The sequence below is a fragment of the Peromyscus californicus genome, unplaced genomic scaffold, assembly GCF_007827085.1.
Source record: "Peromyscus californicus insignis strain IS unplaced genomic scaffold, ASM782708v3 Scaffold_22__1_contigs__length_63687245, whole genome shotgun sequence".
Lineage (NCBI taxonomy): Eukaryota > Metazoa > Chordata > Mammalia > Rodentia > Cricetidae > Peromyscus > Peromyscus californicus.
Genome location: NW_026294525.1, coordinates 7687371 through 7708507, shown reverse-complemented (window position 1 = coordinate 7708507; position 21137 = coordinate 7687371). Strand labels below are relative to the sequence as shown.

General features: G+C 44.0%; 1 protein-coding gene across 4 annotated transcripts in view; it reads right to left on the bottom strand.

Annotated features, from left to right (window-relative positions):
- The window catches only part of Prkn (parkin RBR E3 ubiquitin protein ligase), a 1215691-nt gene that overhangs the window by 243061 nt on the left and 951493 nt on the right, over positions 1-21137 (bottom strand). The window contains exon 8 of one of the 4 annotated variants that reach the window (XR_008221125.1): positions 13868-13964. The exons of the other annotated variants lie outside the window; for them this stretch is intronic. The gene's annotated coding sequence lies outside the window, so the exon portion shown is untranslated. The remainder of the gene's footprint in view (positions 1-13867; positions 13965-21137) is intronic. 4 annotated transcript variants of the gene reach the window in all.

Sequence of the window (21137 nt, the reverse complement as noted above, 5' to 3'; positions counted from 1 at the left end):
AGGACAACTTGGCTATCCTGGGAAAAGGGAGAAGGTGCTGAGAATAAGGAGGAAAATAGAAGAAGGGATATTATGGGCTGCTTAGACTTTGAAATTGCACCCAGCAGATGCATTTGAAACACTTGCAACAAATGTCATTGAGAGGTCAGCGGTGGGGGCAACTGAGGGACCACACAGGCCAAGAGACCCTCAGACTTGGGGCTCAAGGAGGGAGATAAGGGATCCTCAGTACATGAGCAACAGCCACTAGCAATGAACTGCCATCTCTACGAACCTTGACATCCATGTCAGAGTTGGTGGCTGACATCTGTCCTTTGACAAACCCATGGGAGGCTTACCTTCTGCTGAGGGGCAGTGGGCGTCTTCAACCTCAAGACAATAGTCACTAACAGAGAAGCCAGAGGACGAGGAGACCACCGTACTGCCATGGTTGGGAGCAAAACCTAACTACAGAGGGACTGGAGGCTGCCGAACACTGAGTGTTGGCACCTGAGAGGCCAAGGTCCACGTGGGTGGAGGAGCTGCACCTGCCCTGTTGAGGTAGACGACATAGAAAGCACCTGCGTGGATGCCAGCTCGCTCTCTCTGGGGCTTTTTGCCATGTTTCCCTTCATTTTCTTCAACTTGTCTCCTCCATTCCTCCAGAGGTCCCTGAAGTACCCTTAAGGAACACTTGGCACAAAACCCCTGCCAACTACTACCCCAGGATAATTCACCAGGATGACTTGAGACTCTAGCCACACGTGGGTTTATTAAAACAACCCCAGAGAAATCAGCTGCAAGAACTTAGCAGACACAGCAAACCGGGGGCAGGATGTAATTCCCTCACTTGAACCCCTTAAAGATCTCCACACCCATCACTAAGACGGCAACGTCCTCCTACCTGTCATCGAACATGTGATATGCATGTCTCAAGGACCAACAGGCAGAAGAAGATAGTCTCAGGGGCTTCAAGCTCAGCCTGGTCTGACTCAGCTGCCATCTATCCATCTTCCTGTTTACCAGTTTGGATGTCCCATCCATCTATCTACTCATTCCAGTTCTGGACGGAGTGCTGCCTTTCACCTCATGGCTGGACTCAGTTCTGAACCCTTCATTCTCAACTCTGGCAGCTTCTACACTGCAGCTGGTTCATATGTGTTTACTGTTCATCACACCATGCCTTATTCTCAACTACACCATGATGTATAAAACAGTGCTTCTTCAGGACATGGCTTGCCCAGGGAGAGTCCATCTTAGAAGCAACTTTTGAATCTGTTTTGAGGATGGAGGATGATTGCATTCCTGGGTGGACCCCAAAACATCACCATCTGTCTAGCACCACACACACAACACTGACTGATAAAACTTATTCCAGAGAATAGAAAAGGAGTCACCCCATAAATTCATCAGGGTGAATTGAAACTAGGGGGAGCACAAGATCATATTAAATTCCTATCAGGGAAATTGGGCCCAAGAACCCAATGGATATACCAGACCAAGGAATGGATGTAATTCTTTCACCTGAACTCCAGAAGGTGATTGATGTCTCACTCAGTGAGGGCAAGAGCCCCACACTGACCTAGGATCTGATACCTGACATATACATGAGAGATCATCAGGCAGAGAACTCCGCAGTGTCCTAGGGACTTGGGCTCAGCTTGGTCCATAGCTGTTGACGTGGCCCATTTGACTCTTGTCTCCCAACCCACCTACTCACCTGTCTGGACCTGGATCTCCTTCTGAGCAGTGGCTTCTTCCCTGTGGCTGGCTGTGACTTCATTATCTCACCAATACAGAATCTACTTAGGTTCTATAAGCCCACTTCTGAAGTCTCTTGATTAGGCTGGAGTTTTTTTTTTTTTTAATTTGCATTCATTCTGTAACACATACACACACACATACACACACACACACAATGTACTTACTGTATGAGAGTTAATGTTAGCAATTATGATTGATATCAAAGAACCTATATTTGCCTCACCCAGATTACCAAATTAAGTGAGACTGTCTGACAAGTGGTTGCCACTTAAACTGTTGCCCTCTGTATTGTTATTTGGTCAATCCTGACATTGTGGGAAGACAAAGCCATATTTTCCCAGAAGCATCTCCCAAGGAGCACAAAGCCAAGGCCCTTCACATGTGTTGAGTTTCTAAATCCACTCCTCCCCTGGCCTCGTATAAACAAGCACAAAATGTCCTTATCTTTGAGTCTCAATTGAGTCTTGGGACTGCTGTTGCTGGAATTGAAGGCATTATTTTGGGGATGAAACTGTGATACTTAGAAACATACTTAGAATTCACATTTTGGCACAGTGGGGGTTTACTGAATAGAGATTCCTGGAGAACTGTGTTAAAGGATGATGAATGGGGAACATACCTTGGAATGAGAGCAAATCCTTCCTGAGGCATGTAGAGGCATATCTGCTGGGGCCCTTGGCTTATGTTCTCAGGCTAATAACATTGGGCCTCCCACTTCCCCTTAGGGAGGGATTGTTGCCTTTCAAGACTGAGGTCCTCTCTTTCTATCTCCTTCTCTTTGGAGATGAGATAAAGAAGACAGAAAGGTCACTCTACAAAAACTGTGAGCTTCATGATGCAAAGATCCCTCTCTCGGGAGTAACTGCATCTGGGCTCACTGTGCAGTCCCTTGGGCACTGGCGCATGGGGGATGTGATCTTTCAAGGTTCTATGAGAAAAGAATGCTAACCTGTTTTCTGACCTCAGGTACACTCTGCAACCTTTGAACCTTCTCTCCAATCATACACACAAGCATGCACTCTCTCTTCTCTCTCTCTCTCTCTCTCTCTCTCTCTCTCTCTCTCTCTCTCTCTTTCTCTCTCTCTCTCTCAGTCTCTCTCTCTCTCTCTCTCTCTCTCTCTCTCTCTCTCTCTCTCTCTCTCTCTCACACACACACACACACACACACAATCACATGATGATATAATGTAGAATTCAGTGCATGTGTTTTCTTGGTACTAAAGGGTAGCATGCTACAGTGTCCATCAGAACCACAAAGGTGTCAGTAAACAGAACAACATCAACAAACCATGAAACAAGATTAAGAACCACTGTCTTATGTGTCTCTAGAGTATAAACTCTTGAGGACAAAACATTGTCTTCCTGTCTGAAGGGCCTAGCACATAAAACTCTTTGCCCAATAAAACTCTTCCTCAAATGCTAAGTTGTATTGTCCTGGATCAACGCTCTATCCTTGTGCTTTGGGTGAACGAAACAGACAGACAACATTGAAATGTAAGTCTATGTAGGAATAGATGCCCACAGGACAAAAACTGCATGTATCAGCATAGAATTCTGATGAAATTCTACATTAACTAATGTATCCAATTGTCTGGTTGAATGGAAAGTAATTTTGCATATCAGAAAACTCTGAACTACAGAGGCTGAGGGATCACGGAGAGCTATCGACTGAACACTCATTTTGCATTCAGGCATCTCCAGTGGAAGAGCTTTAATGTCTTTTTACGAGTGAGATGCCAGACTAAAAGCCACTGTTATGAATCATATGAATTCCATCTGAAATACGAGTTTTCATCATCTCATCTAGTTCGTTTCTCCCTTTCTAAAGGGTTTGTTTTCTTTCCCCAGAGTGTAAGGTAGAACACAGTGTGTGCTGCGTGTTGGCAAACGGTGTGGGGAGCAGATCTGTGAGCCTGGTTGTTCCTTCTGCACTTGGCAGAAGAGCACAATTACTTCCCATTAGCCATTCCAGTTTTGTTTGTTTTTTCTAATTTGTCCTTCCAAACAAGTTGTTAAGCTTCTCCAAGTATCTTAAAAATTTTGCTTGAATGTTTTGGAGAAAACATGGTAAAATGTTGATGCATGGGGACTAAAAAGAGACAGCAGGGTGGGGCTCAAGCCTTCTCACTTTGGGGTGCCCATGGTGACAGAGGTGAGACTGATCGACACAGGCTCTCCCACGCCCCACAGAAGACACAATGCTTGCTCCTTCAAGAACATACCGAAACTCTGTACCGTTATCATTTCATCCACTGTGTGTAAGGCATGACTTGAATATAATCCCTTCTTGAGCATATGGTGCATTTTCTTTGGCAAGTTCTGGACTGACTTCATGGAGGTTGCCCAGAATCTGTTTGCAATTGCTTCGTTGTTATTCTTCACCCCTGACACCGTTCTTCTGTTCTCAGCCATCCAGCAAGTATTTGCTCATCCATGTCACACACTGGACTGTGGTAGTTAGGTTATCTGATAGGAAAGCATTTGGACACAGTCTCTGCCCACACACCAAATTATCGAATCCAGATCCTACAATATCATATTAATCTTCTGTGTTAGGAAGTGACAAAGGAAATCAATCAATAAATCAATTTATTTATCTTGAGGCAGAATCTTGCTATGCAACCCCGGCTGTTTCATTTGTCTCAGGAGTGGCAGGGATTATGGGTATGTATCACCACGCTCTCAATAAAATTATGATTTTAAAATATGGTAATAGTCAATGTTTAATTTTATTTGAAAATTTATTGTATATTGTGCTTAGGTTAATGATTCCTAAATTCCCCACCAGAGGATGGTGACTAGAGAGTAGTCACAAGTTCTTAGACAATATTAATGCACATCTCTGAAGCAACAATGTATTTTGCAAATACTGAATAACCACATTCCTGGTTAAGAAAAACCACATTTCTTTTCTTTCTCGGTTCCTCTTTCTTTCCTCCCTTTCATTCTTCAGGCCCTCTTTACCACTCTCTTCTCACCATTTATTATTAAAATGGTTAAGTCCTATTTTTGCAGATCATGGTGGACATTAGAAAAGAATTCAGAATTACGTGTTCCTAAGCACTTGGAGGATAGACCTAAATTAAACTTCTATTAAGAAGTAATTGCAGTTACCTTTGGGAATCATCATTTTTCTCATTCTCATAATTTAGCAGAGTATTTCTTAATGAGAATTCAGTAAAAATTGACAGCAAAACCTTCCCAAACTATGTGAATCTTTTCTAAATCATAGTTAATTCAACTGTGACACACAGTTAATAATACAATTAAGAATTTACCATTTGACATTATACTGACTTCATGGGTTTTCTATTTATAGCTTAGTCCATTCAGACTGTCTTAACAACATTCCAGAGGCTGCACAGCACCACAGGAATTCCTTGCTCACTATTCTGGGAACTGAGAAATCTAAGATCAAGGCCCTAACAGAGTCCATGTTAGGTTGGGATTCACTTCCTAAGAGACAGTTTCTTATTGTGGCATCCTCACTTGGTGTAAGGGACATAGTGGTACACTGGAGCCCATTTCTAATGGAACTGATCTGGTCATGGACTCTATCCTCATGATCTACCCACTTATCTGGATCCCAGTTCTCCATACTAGCATTTCAGAATTAAGGATTCCAACATATGAATTTGGGGGTGCACAAAAAACAAAGCTTACACTGCATTTTAAAGTTATTATTCTTTAAAACACAAATGTATTTGGTAGAGCTAAAACCTTTGATTTTGCCCATAGAGTGCTCACAATGTCTTATTTTACTCTAAAAGGGAACTAATCTAACCGAATCTATTACACGGTCATACTATATTTGGACCTAAATACTGGAAAAAAGTCTGTCTGTCTGCCCATTTGTCGATCTATCCATCCATCTAGTCACCCATCATCTCTCTCTCCTTCACCTATCATCTATTATCACCTATTATCTATTAGTCAAATATCATTGTGATCATCAATGTAGATTGTCAAATTGATGGGACTTATAATCACCTTGGAAATGGTACTCTGGCCATGTCTGTGATTTAGATGGGTTAAGTGGGGGGGGGAAGCCCCCATGAATGAAAGCAATACTGTTCCAGGCTGGGATCCCGGACTGAATGATAACAGGAGCTGAGCACACGCACTTGCTGCTCTCTGCTTCCTGTCTATAAGTGTCATGTGACCAGCCACCTCCTGCTGGCATGCCTTCCTGTCACACTGGACTGTGCCTCTTGGAACTTTGAGACAAAATAAGCCACACTTCCGTCACAGAAATAAGACAAGTAACTAGGATAACCTGTTACCTACTATCTGTTCTTCTACTAGCTCTGCCATGATACAGTGGCTTTCCCGACACCATCAGAATTCACTGTACTCCTAAGCATGATAATATTGGACTTTTACAAGTGCTCGAGTCACAGAACAAATCTCCCCCACGAGTAATTTGCTGGAAAGAAACAGGATTCAAGTGAAACTCAACTCAAGCTTGTCTTCGAGTAGTGTCGGCAGCTTTGATGTGACTAATTGATAATGTAAGCGCTCCTTCCTTTGTTTTTAATGACTTCTGGGCTCTGTCAGACATGTTTTCTTTCTTTAGAAAATGTTAACGTTGAGTTGTCCCTCGTGGCATGTTTTAGTGTGAGAGAGAAATGTCAAGGTTAACATTGGCATGAGATTTTTCTCTCTGTGGCGTTGTGGACTGTAAGCAATCAGTTGTCTCCAGCATCCAGTTATTGCTCAAAAGTGTCCTTAGTCCAAACGAACACATTTTACACCACTTTCAACTCTTTGGCCTAATGCTCAGACCTCCACTTCGGATTGTTTTAATAAGGAACAGTTAACATGCTGTCTTTGTATTAATGCAGTTCAACCAATGAATACTCATGATGAGCAAACTAAGGGCTCTGGGGAGTACAAATAAGATATAATCTTTGCCCTAAAAGGTTAGTCTCTTAGTTGATGTATGCAAACACACAAATATGGTAAAAGGTAGAATGCATGCGATTGATGGAATTTTGCTTGTGAGGGCCTTCAGGAGTAAGGGCCCTTTATCACACGACTTCTCTGGATTGACACAGCATTCAGGGTAGACCAGGCAGACTGAATCCTCGCTGGCTGGCAATGAGGAAATTAAATCCAGAACATACATGGGTGGATCCATGTTCTAAAGTATAAGACCAACTGAGCTAGTCAGGATTCTTGCAGGACTTTGAGACTGTCTGTTAAACTGATTACAGGTTGGGATGGCCTCCAAAAGTCTGGGTTCCTCTGTCAGCATCCTGAAGCCCCCTGGTGCTCACTGACTGAAGTAACTGATTCAAAACGAAGCAGAACTGAAGCTCAGTCCATCACAGGTGACCCAGGGGATTGGTTATGTCATCTTGAACTTTTCAGTGGGTCAATCCAAATAGGGCAGATGCTCAAACTTGAAGCAAATGAGTGACTTCCATCTGCTTTGGAATCCACCCATAGCAGCTTTCTCTTGTTCTATCCCCAACTGAGCCCTAATGGCTTGTGGTTTGAGACTGCCTGGTTCATGAACTGCTGCTAACTCCAATAAACTCCTTAAAAGTTTCAAGTGCCTTATTTCATCTTCCTCTCCCCTCTATGTCCTGAAATCTGGTTGACCTTAATTGACCTTTCTCTGCTGACTTTTCTCTCATAGTCTTTGTCCCAGTTTATGCTCTTTCCATCCCTCCAGCATCCTTTAGTAGGGCTTGGAGCACAGCAGTGTAAACACGTGGAGCTTTGGCAGCCTTTGGGGGAGATGGTCCTCTATGGCTATTAATCCCAGGATGACCTGAGGAGCAGACCAGAATTGGCCAGGGCTGGAAAATGCGTGAGAGAGACTGAGCTCAGAGCTGAGAGGCACACTCAGAAGAGGCAGGATAAAGCATCAGCAGCACCGTCACCTCTATCTCTACACCGGTGACTGGCATAGGAGTCTGGGGGAATGCCTTCGCCCATCCACCATCTGAGGACTCAGGGAATCAGCATCTTGGAGGAAGAGGCTCTTAGCAGACTGAATGTGCTCATGCCTTGGTCACTGGCTTTCCAGTATGTAAAACTGTGAAAAATAAACTTGTTTTTAAGTCACCAAGACTGCGGTGTTTTGTTCCAGTAGTCTAAATAGACCAAGACAGGAGTCTTCAAATATCTATTAATAAGCTATGTTAATACTAAAGAGACAGATGCTTTTCTTTTTCCTTATACTGATACTCAGTAAGAAGTCATACAGTTCACACAGTATACATTTTTTTTGTAAATAAAAAAACCTTTCAAAGCACAAATAAGCATGCACATTTTGTTAGAGATGCAACTGTGAACCTTTAACTTTGAGGCTTTCAGAGCTGTATATACGGAGATATACAAATAAAGATGGTGACACTTTATTAACACACGAAATGATTCTACTGAAGCAAGTAGGGTGGTCCCAAACAGAATATCAGAAACTTATTTAAATTTCTGCAGACAATATGGGCAGACAATATGGGCAGACAGAACGGAAGTCAAATGGAGGATTTTTGTTTTCTTCTATAGGGAAAGTGTCTCTCTATGTAGCACAGGCTGGCCTAGAACTTACTTGGTAGCCTAGACTGTCATCAAACTTGTTATATTCCTGCCTCTACTTCCCAAATGCTGGGATTACAAGTGTGACCACCACACCCAGCTACGTGGGTTATTTACAAGGAAAGAGGGTGAAGCTGGTTTACTCACTAGCACCTTGGGTTCTGACTTCTTCCACCAGGCTTAGGCTGTGAGGTAGTTAGTGATAGGAAGTAAACACAATGGAAGGGCATTCATTCTCCTGAGACTGAAAATCTTAGACCCAGTTTTTTTTTTTTTTCCTCTTTGAGGAAACAGCTTAAATATGGATAAACATCAGCTTTACATGCATATGCTACCTGGTTTTGCATCCTAGAGGAATCCACTATGTCTGACTCTTACTCTGATTCTATGGAGGGTAGACCAGTACCACCATATCCTCTAGGGCTGAGAAATGCACAGTAAAAGATGATCAACTTTATTGCACTCTTTTCTAGATATTTAACAATTTGGTTTTTTTTTCTGTGAACAAATATATTTATATGCATACTTTTACATATATATGCTGATATATAGTATAGATTTATGTTCATATAGAGTACATATTTCCCTGTATTTAAATGCTTAGTGACAAATGGCCAGTCTATCCTCTATTTGTGGTGGCCACATTGGTTAGGTATTTCAAGGCAATGGGGAACGGTGAAGTGTATTACCTTCCTCAGAGAAGAATGTCCAGCAAGAACTATAAGCTTTTTCATCAGCGCAATGGTAGAAAGGAAGAGTCCCCTGGGACCAGTCAGAGGAGATAAAGTGGATGGGGGTGCTTAGGCGGGTACAGGCACATTCAAAAGACAAAAGACCCCAGAGGACCCACCAGCTTAAGAGGCCTGTGGTGGGGGTAGGCGGTGGGAAAGGTGGAGATGAGACGAAATACAGGTTTTGTTTTTATTGAAATATTCTTTAGTCACAATAAAGAGTTTCAGCCTTATCCCAATGGCTGTGGGGAATCCCAGACAATTTTAAGGAGAATGACGTCAGTTCCCACGTTAGAGTCCCAGGAGTGGGGTGGGTGTGTAGAACAGGCTGCTGGGGGAGTGAGTTTGGAAGCCGCTCAGCTTCCAGGCTACAGGCAAACTGACTGTGAACTGGAGACGCTGTTGGAGGACCAAGCATGGGGAAGCAGTCGGGGGCGAAGTGTCTGGGGCCTGCCTGGGACCCGGTGATGGGTCACGTAGGCAACGGCTTAGAGGGGGCGGAAGGAGGGTCCTGGAATGACACCCTGGTTTCATTCACTGACCTGCTGTGGGTAGTAGCTACACCCACTAAAGGCAAAAACTCGAGTTATCCAGTTCCGTGTGGCCAGATACTTCTGAATCTCCAACAGCACTGAAATAGAGTAGGAAGGGAGTTTCTCCACGAGGAAGATAGGAAATGTCTGTCAGATCTGGAACCCACGGAGGAAGCTGGAAACCCACAGCACAGAGCAGAGTGTGCAAGCCAGCAACTGCTGTCAGGACAGCGGAAACAAACCTGGTCATGCTTCTTCACAACCTCAGCATGGCCCAGGCACGGAGGCCCCGGAACCTGCAAATTCAGAGGGCAGGTGGGGTCTGCGCATGCGTGAGAGATTACCCCGCCCCCTCAATGCTGAGCAGAGTATAGCAGCAGCCAAAGCAGCTAGAGTCAAACCACTTTCCTTTCCCACTGCCTGGGGACAGACACTTACTGCTCCAAGAGGCCCCTGCTCAGGCAAGGCCTCCACTGAGATCAGGGAGTGACATGAATGATTGCATGCCAGTTGGGGAATGCCTCCCCGGCCCCTTGTCTGTAGTCTGTACAGATGGCATCAGATCCAGGGGAGCCCTTCTTGCCTAGCGGGAAATTCTTGCAGAGTTTCTCCCAGGCTTGGATGCTGTTCTCATGCCCCAGAGGTGTCTGACCCTGGGGTTCCCACCTTGTCTCTTCTCTCTCCTCCCCACAGTGGTGTCCTGCATAGTCAGCAAGTCCCTTCTGCACATACAGCTTCCGGGAAGGCCTTCGCAGTTATCTTTTTAACGAGTGAAGAATGAAAGAACACATGGAATCTGAAAAAAGTCTTCAAAATGAAAGGCAAGAAACCAAAAGGAACAGGGAAGAGGCCCTGAAAACAACTCACGGAAGACAGGGACTTAGAGGCCAAAAGAACAAGCCTTAAATCCCGAGAGCAGATCCACAGCCACAGGGATCCACAGATCCACAGCCACAGGGATCCACAGATCCACAGCCACAGGGATCCACAGATCCACAGTCACAGGGATCCACAGATCCACAGCCACAGGGATCCACAGATCCACAGCCACAGGGATCCACAGATCACACAGAACAGGGGACAGCCTATGTGAGGGGTGCTTTGAAGAAAAGCCACGTGGAGCAGAAGGACCAGCCTTAAACATCAGAATGGGGTTGGAGAGCTTTAAGAGTTCAATGAGACTGAAAAACGAAGTGTGGAGATGAGGAAGGGGAGCGGTGCGGGGTGAGGGGAGCGTGGGGTAATAGTTGGGAACTAAGAGGGAAAAAGGGAGGGAGAGAAAGAGAGAAAGAAGGCTAGAGGAGGGGAGGGAGAGACATCTCCAATCAGTGGAAATCCAAGAAAAAGAAATGAAAGGAACAGGGGGAAAAAATCAGATAATTAAATATGGAAGCCTCTCCCAAAGCGGAGGGCGTCTGTTTCTGAATTCAAGCAACTTCTGTATCCACAGGCCCAGAGTGATGCAGGAGGCAGACCCACACCAAGGAGCTGGAAGATGGAAGACAAGGGACAGGGACTAGGAGGAGTCAGAACAGGGCTGAGGCTACTTCAGCACCAACGCCTGAAAGTTCTCCAGGAGACTAATTCAGGATTCTCTTTTGGAAAAGAAAGAAGGGGAATAGATGGGATAGGATAATAAGATAGATTACTGCTTCTACTTGTAAACTAAATCAGTAACTATCAGCTTTAGATAATTTGCATTGGTATGGATTCTTGTATATTGATACAAATATAAAATTATTTTTCTATTCCTGTTTAACATAATTTGTATATTGATCCAAATACAAAACTGTATTGTCATATTGTACATATGTTCCTCCTGTTTGAAATATTTTGTATATTGATACAAATGTAAAATTATATTTGCCATGTTGTATGTTTGTTCTACCTCTCTTTAGGATATTTTGTATATTGATACATATTGAGGATATTGTTATCATATTGCACTATACATTTCTACCTCTGATTGAGATATTTTGTATATTATCACAAATTCAAAGTCATTGTCTTTATACTGTGCATCTGTTTACATATTGTTTATTTTTATAATGTGAAGCTTTAGTCTTTAGGCTATTTAGGTTGATAATAATTACAGGTTAATAGTCACCCATGATTATCATAGTTATGTTTCCTAGATATACAGAAATATATGTCAGATGGATATGTGATCTTCAAATACTTCATAGACCTGGAGAACATGCCATTTAAATGTTTTAATAACTTAGATTTCTGTTGATGTGAGACACGATTGCTCCTGGCAACACCAATCTACTCCCAAGAGGATGATGTTGGACATCGAAGACACTCCATATGCAGTTTGTCTTCTTCTTGGCAAAACATGGCCTGTTGGGCCAAGAACTGCCCTTGCCTCAGCTGCTGACAGTTTGCATGCTGTGATTCCATGTGAGCAGGACACAAGGAAAAGCGACTGCTGAACCTTGCCAAGACAGGGTAAGATGGTCTTTCAAAATATTCTGCTTCTGAAAATGGTCTGTCAGATATTCTAGGCCTATACCAAAAGTGGATGCACCAACGTTGCAGAGAAACTTTGGGTGACCTTCCAGACAGCCAGCTGTCTCTATCATTTCTTGCATTTTTTCAGAAGTTGCTTGCTTTCACTTTCTGTTTACTCAGGTAATATTATTTTCCTTCTCAGGTCTTTGATGGGATTGAAGACTAGATAGTTACAGTTATGATCATTTCACATCTTAGCTAAGAGCATATTAGGTAACAGATTTAGATTCTTCAGGATAGGACAGCTTTTAGAGTAATCTCTATAATTTGCCATTTACCTGTGATCTGGATATTTAATCTGTTTCTTACTTGACGTTGTTCTTGTTGGTTGTAGTTCCACTTTTGTTTATGATGTTACCCTTTCTTTCTCCTGGACAATACTTGGTAATTGTTCTTATTGTATATAGTTTTATATTAGCTTTAGAACCTTCTTATTTAGATGAAAAGGGGAAGTGTAGTGGGAATTTGCTCTGCCAATGACCTTGGGCTAGCTGGCCTGATAGTCAGTGCTTCTTGCCTGCCTATATGACCTCTTAAAAGGGAAGGGGGAGGGGGTCGCACGCTCTCTTGGACACGGAAGGCTTCCTGGTACATGGTTCAGCGACCTGGTCTGGACCTTTCCCCGTCTTTCCTGGGAGATGAAGAGGCAACTGTGTTGTTTCATTTTGTATGAGTGAGTGTGTGATCTCCATTTCATCCCTTAGTAAGTAAGTTTTCTTCCCAGAAATCGGTGGATTTCTCACATTAGAACAGGGCTGAGGTGACTTCAGCACCAACGCCTGAAAGTTCTCCAGGAGACTAAGAAAGTAACGAGGTGAGACTCTCTCCTGGTTCCCATGTTCAAGACAAGTTGAGTGAGTGAGAGCAGTGCATAAACCATGAGTAAGACAGAGTGGGGGGTGGGGTGTGTGTGTGTGTGTGTGTGTGTGTGTGTGTGTGTGTGCGCACACACACCTCAGGGGGCAAAGAGAATTCCTGGGAAGAGTGGGACAAGAAACTTCAAGTTCAGCCTAACCGAATCATGAAATCCTGCCTGCTTTAAAAGTAAGATGGAATGATCTTCTCTTCTCAAGAAACAGTCAACTGCCAACAGCTCCTTGGTATGCAGTTTTCAATAATAATTTAAAAAATTTAAAAACAGAAAAGAACAATTTCAAAAAAACAAAACTCATGTAAGGCAGAAAACAATTCAGGAAGATTCCCCACGTCACCAACCTTTGGTCCCCTCTTCCATGCACTCACATATTCACATGCACAGCAGCCACAAACACACGTGCACATATGTATAACACACACACACACACACACACACACACACACACACACACACACGAGAGAGAGAGAGAGAGAGAGAGAGAGAGAGAGAGAGAGAGAGGTCAAAATGACCCATCAGAGGACCCATAGACACAGAAAGCAAGAGGACACCAGAGCGCCGTCTACAATAGGAAAATGCATGGAGCCTTAAGTCTGATTGTCCATTTTTTTCCCCAACTATTTTTAAAGATTGTGATTGAGGTTCATTGAAAACCCAGCAAGACAAACAAATAAGCAGCAACACCAAAACCCATTTCATCATTAAATCCACTGGGAACAGAACAGCTGTATAAGAAAGGGAATGGTACGCTGCTCTGAACAATGTGTTCATGTATTAGGATGACAGGTGCGTGTGGACACAAGACAAAAGCCTTCGACCTTCATCTGTCCGGTGATGGAGCAGTGGACAGCCATTAAATTAACAACAGAAAACACTCGACAATTACATCATTGAGTTAGTGGGCTTTTTATCCCAAGACTCACCCTGACTTCTTCACTGCTAAAATTATGATGAGTCATGCCGTGCCTGTCATCCAAGTGTCATTTCTGTCGCAGATGCCAGTGTCTGTACACTGTCCATCTAAATTTAAAGAATGACTGTCATTAGTTCAGTCAGAGAGAGTGGGGACTCCCATTTTGCAAGTTTTCCTGGCTCTTGACAGCAGACAAATGTTCTTTGGAAGCAGGGGTCACGGCCTAGAGACTGAGGCCTAGAGTGGGCTAGGGGAGGTGTCTGACTGTGAGGGACAGGCTAGGGGAGGTGTCTGACTGTGAGGGACAGGCTAGGGGAGCTGTCTGACTGTGAGGGTTGTTAAGAGCTGAGCTCTTTTGCTTTTAACTTTCTAACACACAATGCAACAGATGGGATGAATATGAACCATCTCCCATGTCAGCCTCCCAGAGCACTTTTGAAAAGTTTAACAAGGATGGAAGTGTGTGGAGTGTTTAACAGCCTCTTACGGTCAATTGATCACTCTTTTGATTTGGTCTGGGTGGTAAAGAGAGTGAGGTTGGTGTCTAATCACTTCCTTGGTAAATAGAGAATCTGCGAAAGATCAAAAAGTGATTTTACTGGAATAAGGAAAGAGAGCAGTTTGGGGCCATTTAACACTTCAAACTATACAACGAGCAAGCAGTTCTTTGATAAAATATTAACACTGAAGTAAAATGAGGAGAAAGGTACTCAGGAGAATTCTGGGGTAGATGGAGGGAGGTAGAGGGGGATAAAACCGATCTGGACAGAGAGGAGTATGGGAGATTACTTCCTCATGTCTTTCCTTAGCTCTAACTCTAGTCTGCTGTGTGTGAGGCCCTGGGATTCACCTACAGAACCACCATCTAAGCGAACAGATGAACTCATGAATGAAACATCTGGGGGTAAATATGTTGATTATTTCACAGCAGTTCTTGTACAACTCCATTTTATCTAGGTGAAATAGTGGGGTGATGATGACCCACAAGATGACGTGGCAGGATACCCAGAATGCCATGAAACTGCCGTGTCCACTTGAACCCTGGTAACAGTCAACACAGGTGAATGAGAGACAGGATCAAAGGGGTGTCAGCAGAGGCCTCAACCTGTGACCCTCCCTGCAGCTCCCTGCCTCACTCTTTCAGCGGGGTGGAGGTGTCACGTGACACAACAGAGTCTATGACTTGGATTCGGTGCACAGACTAGCTGACTCTGTCTCTTAGAAACTGAATCAATCTGAGAACGGTGAGAGTAGAAATGAGCCCCATAAAGAGTGTCCTGGGTGACAGGCACATCCCTTTTCCATTGTCTTTTTATATTAAGTGTGTTTTTGCTGTTCACTGGCAAATCAGGAAAATTCCAATGAGAGTAAAACTCTTTTGTGCCATATTAACAATCTACACGTGTCCCCACAACTTTTCCATATGGCCGGCCATTAAGACTTTAGAACATAACACTTTAAGCAGACATTCTGCCTCAGCTCACAGGAACTAATAGACGGTACTGTCCCCGGAATTTCAAAGAGCGGCGGAACGGCAGCTTCCCCGCGGCCAATGGTATTTAGCGCTTCTTTCTTCTGAGCTGTTTTCCTAGCTGATGTTCACAGTCAGCATCAGAGAGGCGCTTGGACAAATTAATTGTTCTTATGATGGCTGTGAGGTCCAAACACATCTTCAGTGATGGTATTTTTGGGTTAAAGTCCCAGGAAGCCATTGTGAAGAAAGGTAATGGTCGCAATAAAAGGTGTGATTCTGGGCCTGGGGAGATAGGTAAAGTGCTTGTCCTGTGGACATGAGGACCCAAGTTCGATCCCTGACACTCACGTGAAGGCCGACGTGGTGGTGCACTCTTGGAATGCCTCGCTGTGGAGCCAGGTTTGTGGGATTCCCTAGCCAGTCAGTTTGGCTGAATCTGCAAGCTTTGGGTTCAATGAGAAAAAGTGGGGAGTGAGGAACACACACAGATTCAACCTCCAACAGCTACATGTGTACACTCACATGCATGTACACCTGCACACACATACATAAAAGGTGTGACCCTCAAACCTGTGTCCACAAATAAACACTTCATTCTGCTCATAAGCGAGGAAAAGATTATGAGAAGGTAAAGTTCTTAAGACTCTCCTAGGCTAACTGGTACATGGGGCTAGAGTTAGATCGGTGTGCCTGATGGGCAGAGACTCCCCTCTCCTTTCGTGGTGAGGCATGGGGTTACTGGAGGATATGAGAACTCACCTGCCTTCACCGCGGATTTGCTAAACTCCCATTACTGTGGTTTCAGGAGATACCTCCCAGCTCGGGTTCACTGGGACAGACACTGTTTCCTTTATGTTCTTGTTAACTGCCTAGGCAGGGCTCCTATTTTCAAGCGCTGCTTTGAAAGCAGTAGCTATGTTATTGGACAGTCCATCCCTTCCCCTGACCTTGTCCCTCTAGGACAAACACAACTTCAGTGAGAAGGGCACAGGGGAGGAACTTTGTGTTTGGCTTGGAAACTCACAGAGATCTTTTGATGCAACTGATTGGCTTTGTGGGGGTGGTGAGTCCAATTTATTTTCTGTTGCTCGCTCATTTTGGGCTCGGGGAGGTAGGTTTTTCTTTCTTCTTTGGTGTCCCCACGCTCACAAAGATACTAAAGAAATTACGCGAAAGGCTCATTCTCGGTTTTATGCCCAAACAGACCTACAAACTGTACATCAACATGAAGCTAATTGTGCATAAAATTTAAATTCTACTGCCCTGCCCCATAAAAATGCAGAATGCTTCAGTGTGCTGAGCTGTCCAGTCAAGGCTGCCCCACTGGCTCCAGCAGACGAAATCGAAATCACCTCTCCACACTCAAGCCTTTTCCTTTCACAACATTACTTTTATTATGCAAATTCAAGAATCTAATTTTAATCCGAGGAGCCATCTAGAAGATTAACCATGCCTTGCTTTCACTAAGTGTAATTAAGGAGACTAAGGAGGCTTTCTTTGTTGGAGGAAGATTCCAGCTGCCTGCAAGGATCTCTTTTCTACCCACAGCTGAAGAAGCCTTGGCAGCAGCCTGGGCTGTGGACTTATTGATCTGCAGTCTTGAGTCTGTCTGGTGATGGTAGTTACAAGGTTAGCCGTGGAGGCAGCAGTGTGCAGCAGAGGCTGGCAGATGTTCTCTGCTTCCTACAGAGGGCCAGGAATCCTGTAAGGGTGGCTCCGAATGCCCAGATCTGAGAAGTCCGTTTTTTAATGGGGACACTTGATGACCATGTTTTAGGACTATGACTTCTAGCCTGAGCATTTCTGCTAAGCATGTAAACCTACATTCTTTCAGTGGATCTGCAGATGTGTGGTAGACTGGAAACTTCACGTATTGTAACATTTCCATTATCAGCATTTGGACGGCAACAGCTAGCGGCTGTGGAGTTCTCGCCATCTACTAACTGGTTAAGTGCTTCACATGGACAGCTTCGTGTAAACCTCACAAGGGCCTAGGGAAGTATTAGTATTACTGTTTCCCAAATGAAAAAGTGGAGCGTAAGCTCAAAGTCACTTGGGGAGATAGCAGAAGAGTCCTTGACTGACATTGGGTTCTTGGCTGTACAAATCTAGGGGTGATCTTTTTGTGGTAGCTCAAGACCCAAGTGACTCTTTCAGTGGGACTAGGCTGATGGATGGATTGAGTGTAAGCCACATGCTGCATTTTGAAGATTTAGTGTGAAAACAGTGTGTAAGTGTCTCAATCATTTTTACATCAATTATATGTTGTCATGGTATTTTGACTATGCTGCATTATATAGAATACAGTGTTAACATTAACCCCATCTTTATGTGTGGCTGTGAGGATGTTTAAAGCCACAGGACTGGTGTGGTTACTTCTATGGCCCTGCTGCCTTTAGATCCTTAATTCCCATCTTGTCCACCCACTGCTCCTCATCTCTACCCTCAGGAAAATGAACAATTAGGAGACATTCTGAAAATGCCTTCTGTGAACTCCAGTGGGTCACTGAGCTGAACTGTCCTATAGGAAAGCATGTGCTTATGGTGTCATGTGCATGAAATGCACACATGGCTTGCCACTGTGCAGGCAAGTGGTGAGGATATGGAGGGAGGGCTTCTCTTTTGTACAGGCATTTCCTGCAGGGCTCGACCCTCGACTTAAAGGCTGCCATTTTGAACAAGTCACTGCCTCTGACTTTCCTCTGTCCATTCCACACTCATCTTGGGGCCTGAAAACAGGTGTGTGGGGGGGGGGGGCGGGGGGGTTAGAGGATGGCAGTAAGCAAAGGAAATAGAAAAACTTGATTGTTTTCCTGTTGCTTTTGAAACACATTTCCAAGGGTACCTATTCCGTTTAAAGCGCGGTTCTAATGGTGCGGCGTACTCCTTTGTTCTAGCAAACACAGAACATAATGCATACCTAAGTTAGACCTGGCAGTGGAGACGCCATCAGCCTCCGTGACTCATCTGCGTGTCTCACCTCCTTTGTCAAGCACATCCAAACTGGCAATGCCTCTGTTATTTTCAACTTCTTGGGTTTTTTTTTTAAACTGATTATTCCATCTGCCATGGTTATTTACAATAGATATCACAAGCCTGTCTTGTTTCTAAAAAGCACAGTACAAAAATGTGGTGTGTAAGACAGAAAAATGCTAGGAAGTGCAAAGCCCTGGGTAACACTTGGGAGCCGATGGGGCGTCTGTTCAGGGCACCTGTGAGCCCTCTGTCACAGAGCTCTGCGGTGTCTTCAGAGGCTGGGACCTCCACTCTCCCTCCTTGGCCTCTTCCGCTGAACAGCTGGCTTCTTGCTACCACTCCTTGCTTCCCTTTACCTACATTTTCTCATGAAGGAGATAGGGAGCTAGACCTAAGCATGCAAAATGCGTGTCTGGGCGATAGAGGCAAAGGGGTGAAGATGCCCCTGGGGTATTCCCATTGAACACAAGAATGTGAACATATAGAGCCCTTCAGTTTTGAGCCGTTTAGAACGAATCTACTATATCCTTAGTACTATTCCTATCAACAAATATCAAATAGCCATGGGACACGAGACAGCTTTAAAAAAGGTATGCTGGCCTGACCTGGCCTCAAACTCACAATCCTCCTGCCTCAGCCTCATGAATCCTAGGATTATAATAGGTGTACCCCACCACACTTGGTTAAGAAAAATTAAAAAAAAGACTATTTTGAAAAACACATCTGAATCAAGCATTTCTATTTCTTTCTGAAATTTCAACAAAACCCTTGTGTGAAATGTTGGGCCAGTCCACTGCTGAGAACCATCGTATTTTTGAGCGAGTGTGTATTCTGTCAGTTTGGCTCACTTGATATTCTCCTAATGACTCAAAACAACACTATTTTTCCAGATAGACTCAAAGAAAAATGGATAAGAAAGAAAAATGGGGGGGGGATGACAGGAAGTGTCTCCAAGAAGAACCGCTCCTGGTTCGTGCAGTTTGGTACCCAGGGCACGCATGCTCTGGGCTGAAGGGAAGACAAGAGCGGTAGTTTATGTTGAAATGACTGAATTCATGGTTGTCTTGACTTCTGCTAAAGGGTCACCTAGTGTTTGCCAATCAACACAATGCTTTGCTTTTTCACATTTCTTTGAGTTTGCAGAAAGGGAGTCTTGCTGTGAAAAGCCTCCTCATGAAAAGTCTCATTATGGTCTTGAATCCTGCAGAAATTACACTCTTCCCTCTTGACATCTTGCAATAAATAAAACTGTTAATATTTTGACTTTAGACAAATTTCTCTTTTGCTTTCAGCAGCTCACAGTTATAAAAGAGACACTGCCACATTAGTTACAGCAATTTAGTTCAGGGACACCAGCGGAAACACATCAGATCCATTAGTGGCACCAATAGCTATATCCGATTCTAATAAAAAAAAAGCTAAATATGATTTATAAAATGAGTCTTAAAACTTCCTTGAAAACAGAAGAGGGTTGAGATGATCTTTTGAGTAACTAAAGCAGCAATCCCTGCTGTACTTAAGCCAAGCTGTTTGTTTTCAAAATACTGTAGCATAATGCGTTAACATTCAAAGACTTTCACATTGCCAAGTGAACAGAAACTGAGGAGATGCTCTCTCAGATCTGACGCTTGGTCCATTAAGCCTGGGTTCCTGCCTCTGGCAGTGTTTCATGCACCAGAAGAAGGTAACAATGACAAAAAATTCACAGAGAAATTGTAATAAATCTACCACTTTTATGAGCAATCACGCGACACTAACCTTGGGAGAAAAGCATTCGTTTCTGCCTCTCATTGGATTTGCATGGCTTTGACTCCGATGCCTTGGGAAATCTATTTTCACCCCACAGGAAATTCTAAGAGTGCAGATGGATGCACCCATTTTGCTTGCTAGCACTGTTCTCATCCACCCCCCACCCCCCAATGCTTTGGTTTGATAATTTGTTAAAAAGCACTTTCTGAAGGAATGACTCTGTTCCTCAGAACCTTTTAGATAACTGCTTTTCATCTGGAAACTTCCACAGAAGAAAGCTGTAAAGATGTAATGGGTTAGGATTCCTACAGAACATGGTTATCTGGCAACTGGGGCTGGGGCAATGGTTCAGTCAGCAAAGTGCTTGCTTGGCCAGCACAAAGACTGGAGCTCTACCATCAGGACCTCCGTTAAAAAAAACCTGGTGTAGTGGTGCCTGGCTGTGATCTCCTGTGATGGGGCTGTGAGTGGAAGATCCCTGAGGCAGGCTGGCCAGACAGCCTAGCTTACTTGGCAAGCCCTTGACCAGTGAAGACCCTGTCTTAAAAATAACCAAATAACTACAACCAGGTGGCTGACGACTTAGGAACCACACCTGAGCTTGTCCTCTGGCCGTTACATATTCATACATATACACAAGTGAACATCCACATGTATATGTGTGCCTGCACACTCTTGAACATGCACACACATGATATTCGGGAAACAAGAAAACAGAAATATATAAGAGTTACATGTAAGAGCATAAATTGCTCTGCATCTGCCTCTCTTGGGGAACTTGATTCCATGTCGCACTTCCTAGCTGGAGCTCTTACTCAGTTGAAGTTTCCTGCCCCTCTCAAGCACATGCCTTTTCAAGTATTTCTTCTGCATGTAACTGGTCCCTGAGGGGTGAGCTCTGAGAGACAATGTGCCTTCCAGGCAGAGAAAGTTAACATCTAGCACTCCTTAGACGACAGTGTGATCATGACACAAAATACCAGCTCAAGGCTCAGTCAGTACTCAGGGGTATTTTTGAAATTCCAGAATGTTCTGGTTCGGCTCAGGGACTTCCTCACTGGCCTGGCTTCTTTACAACTGT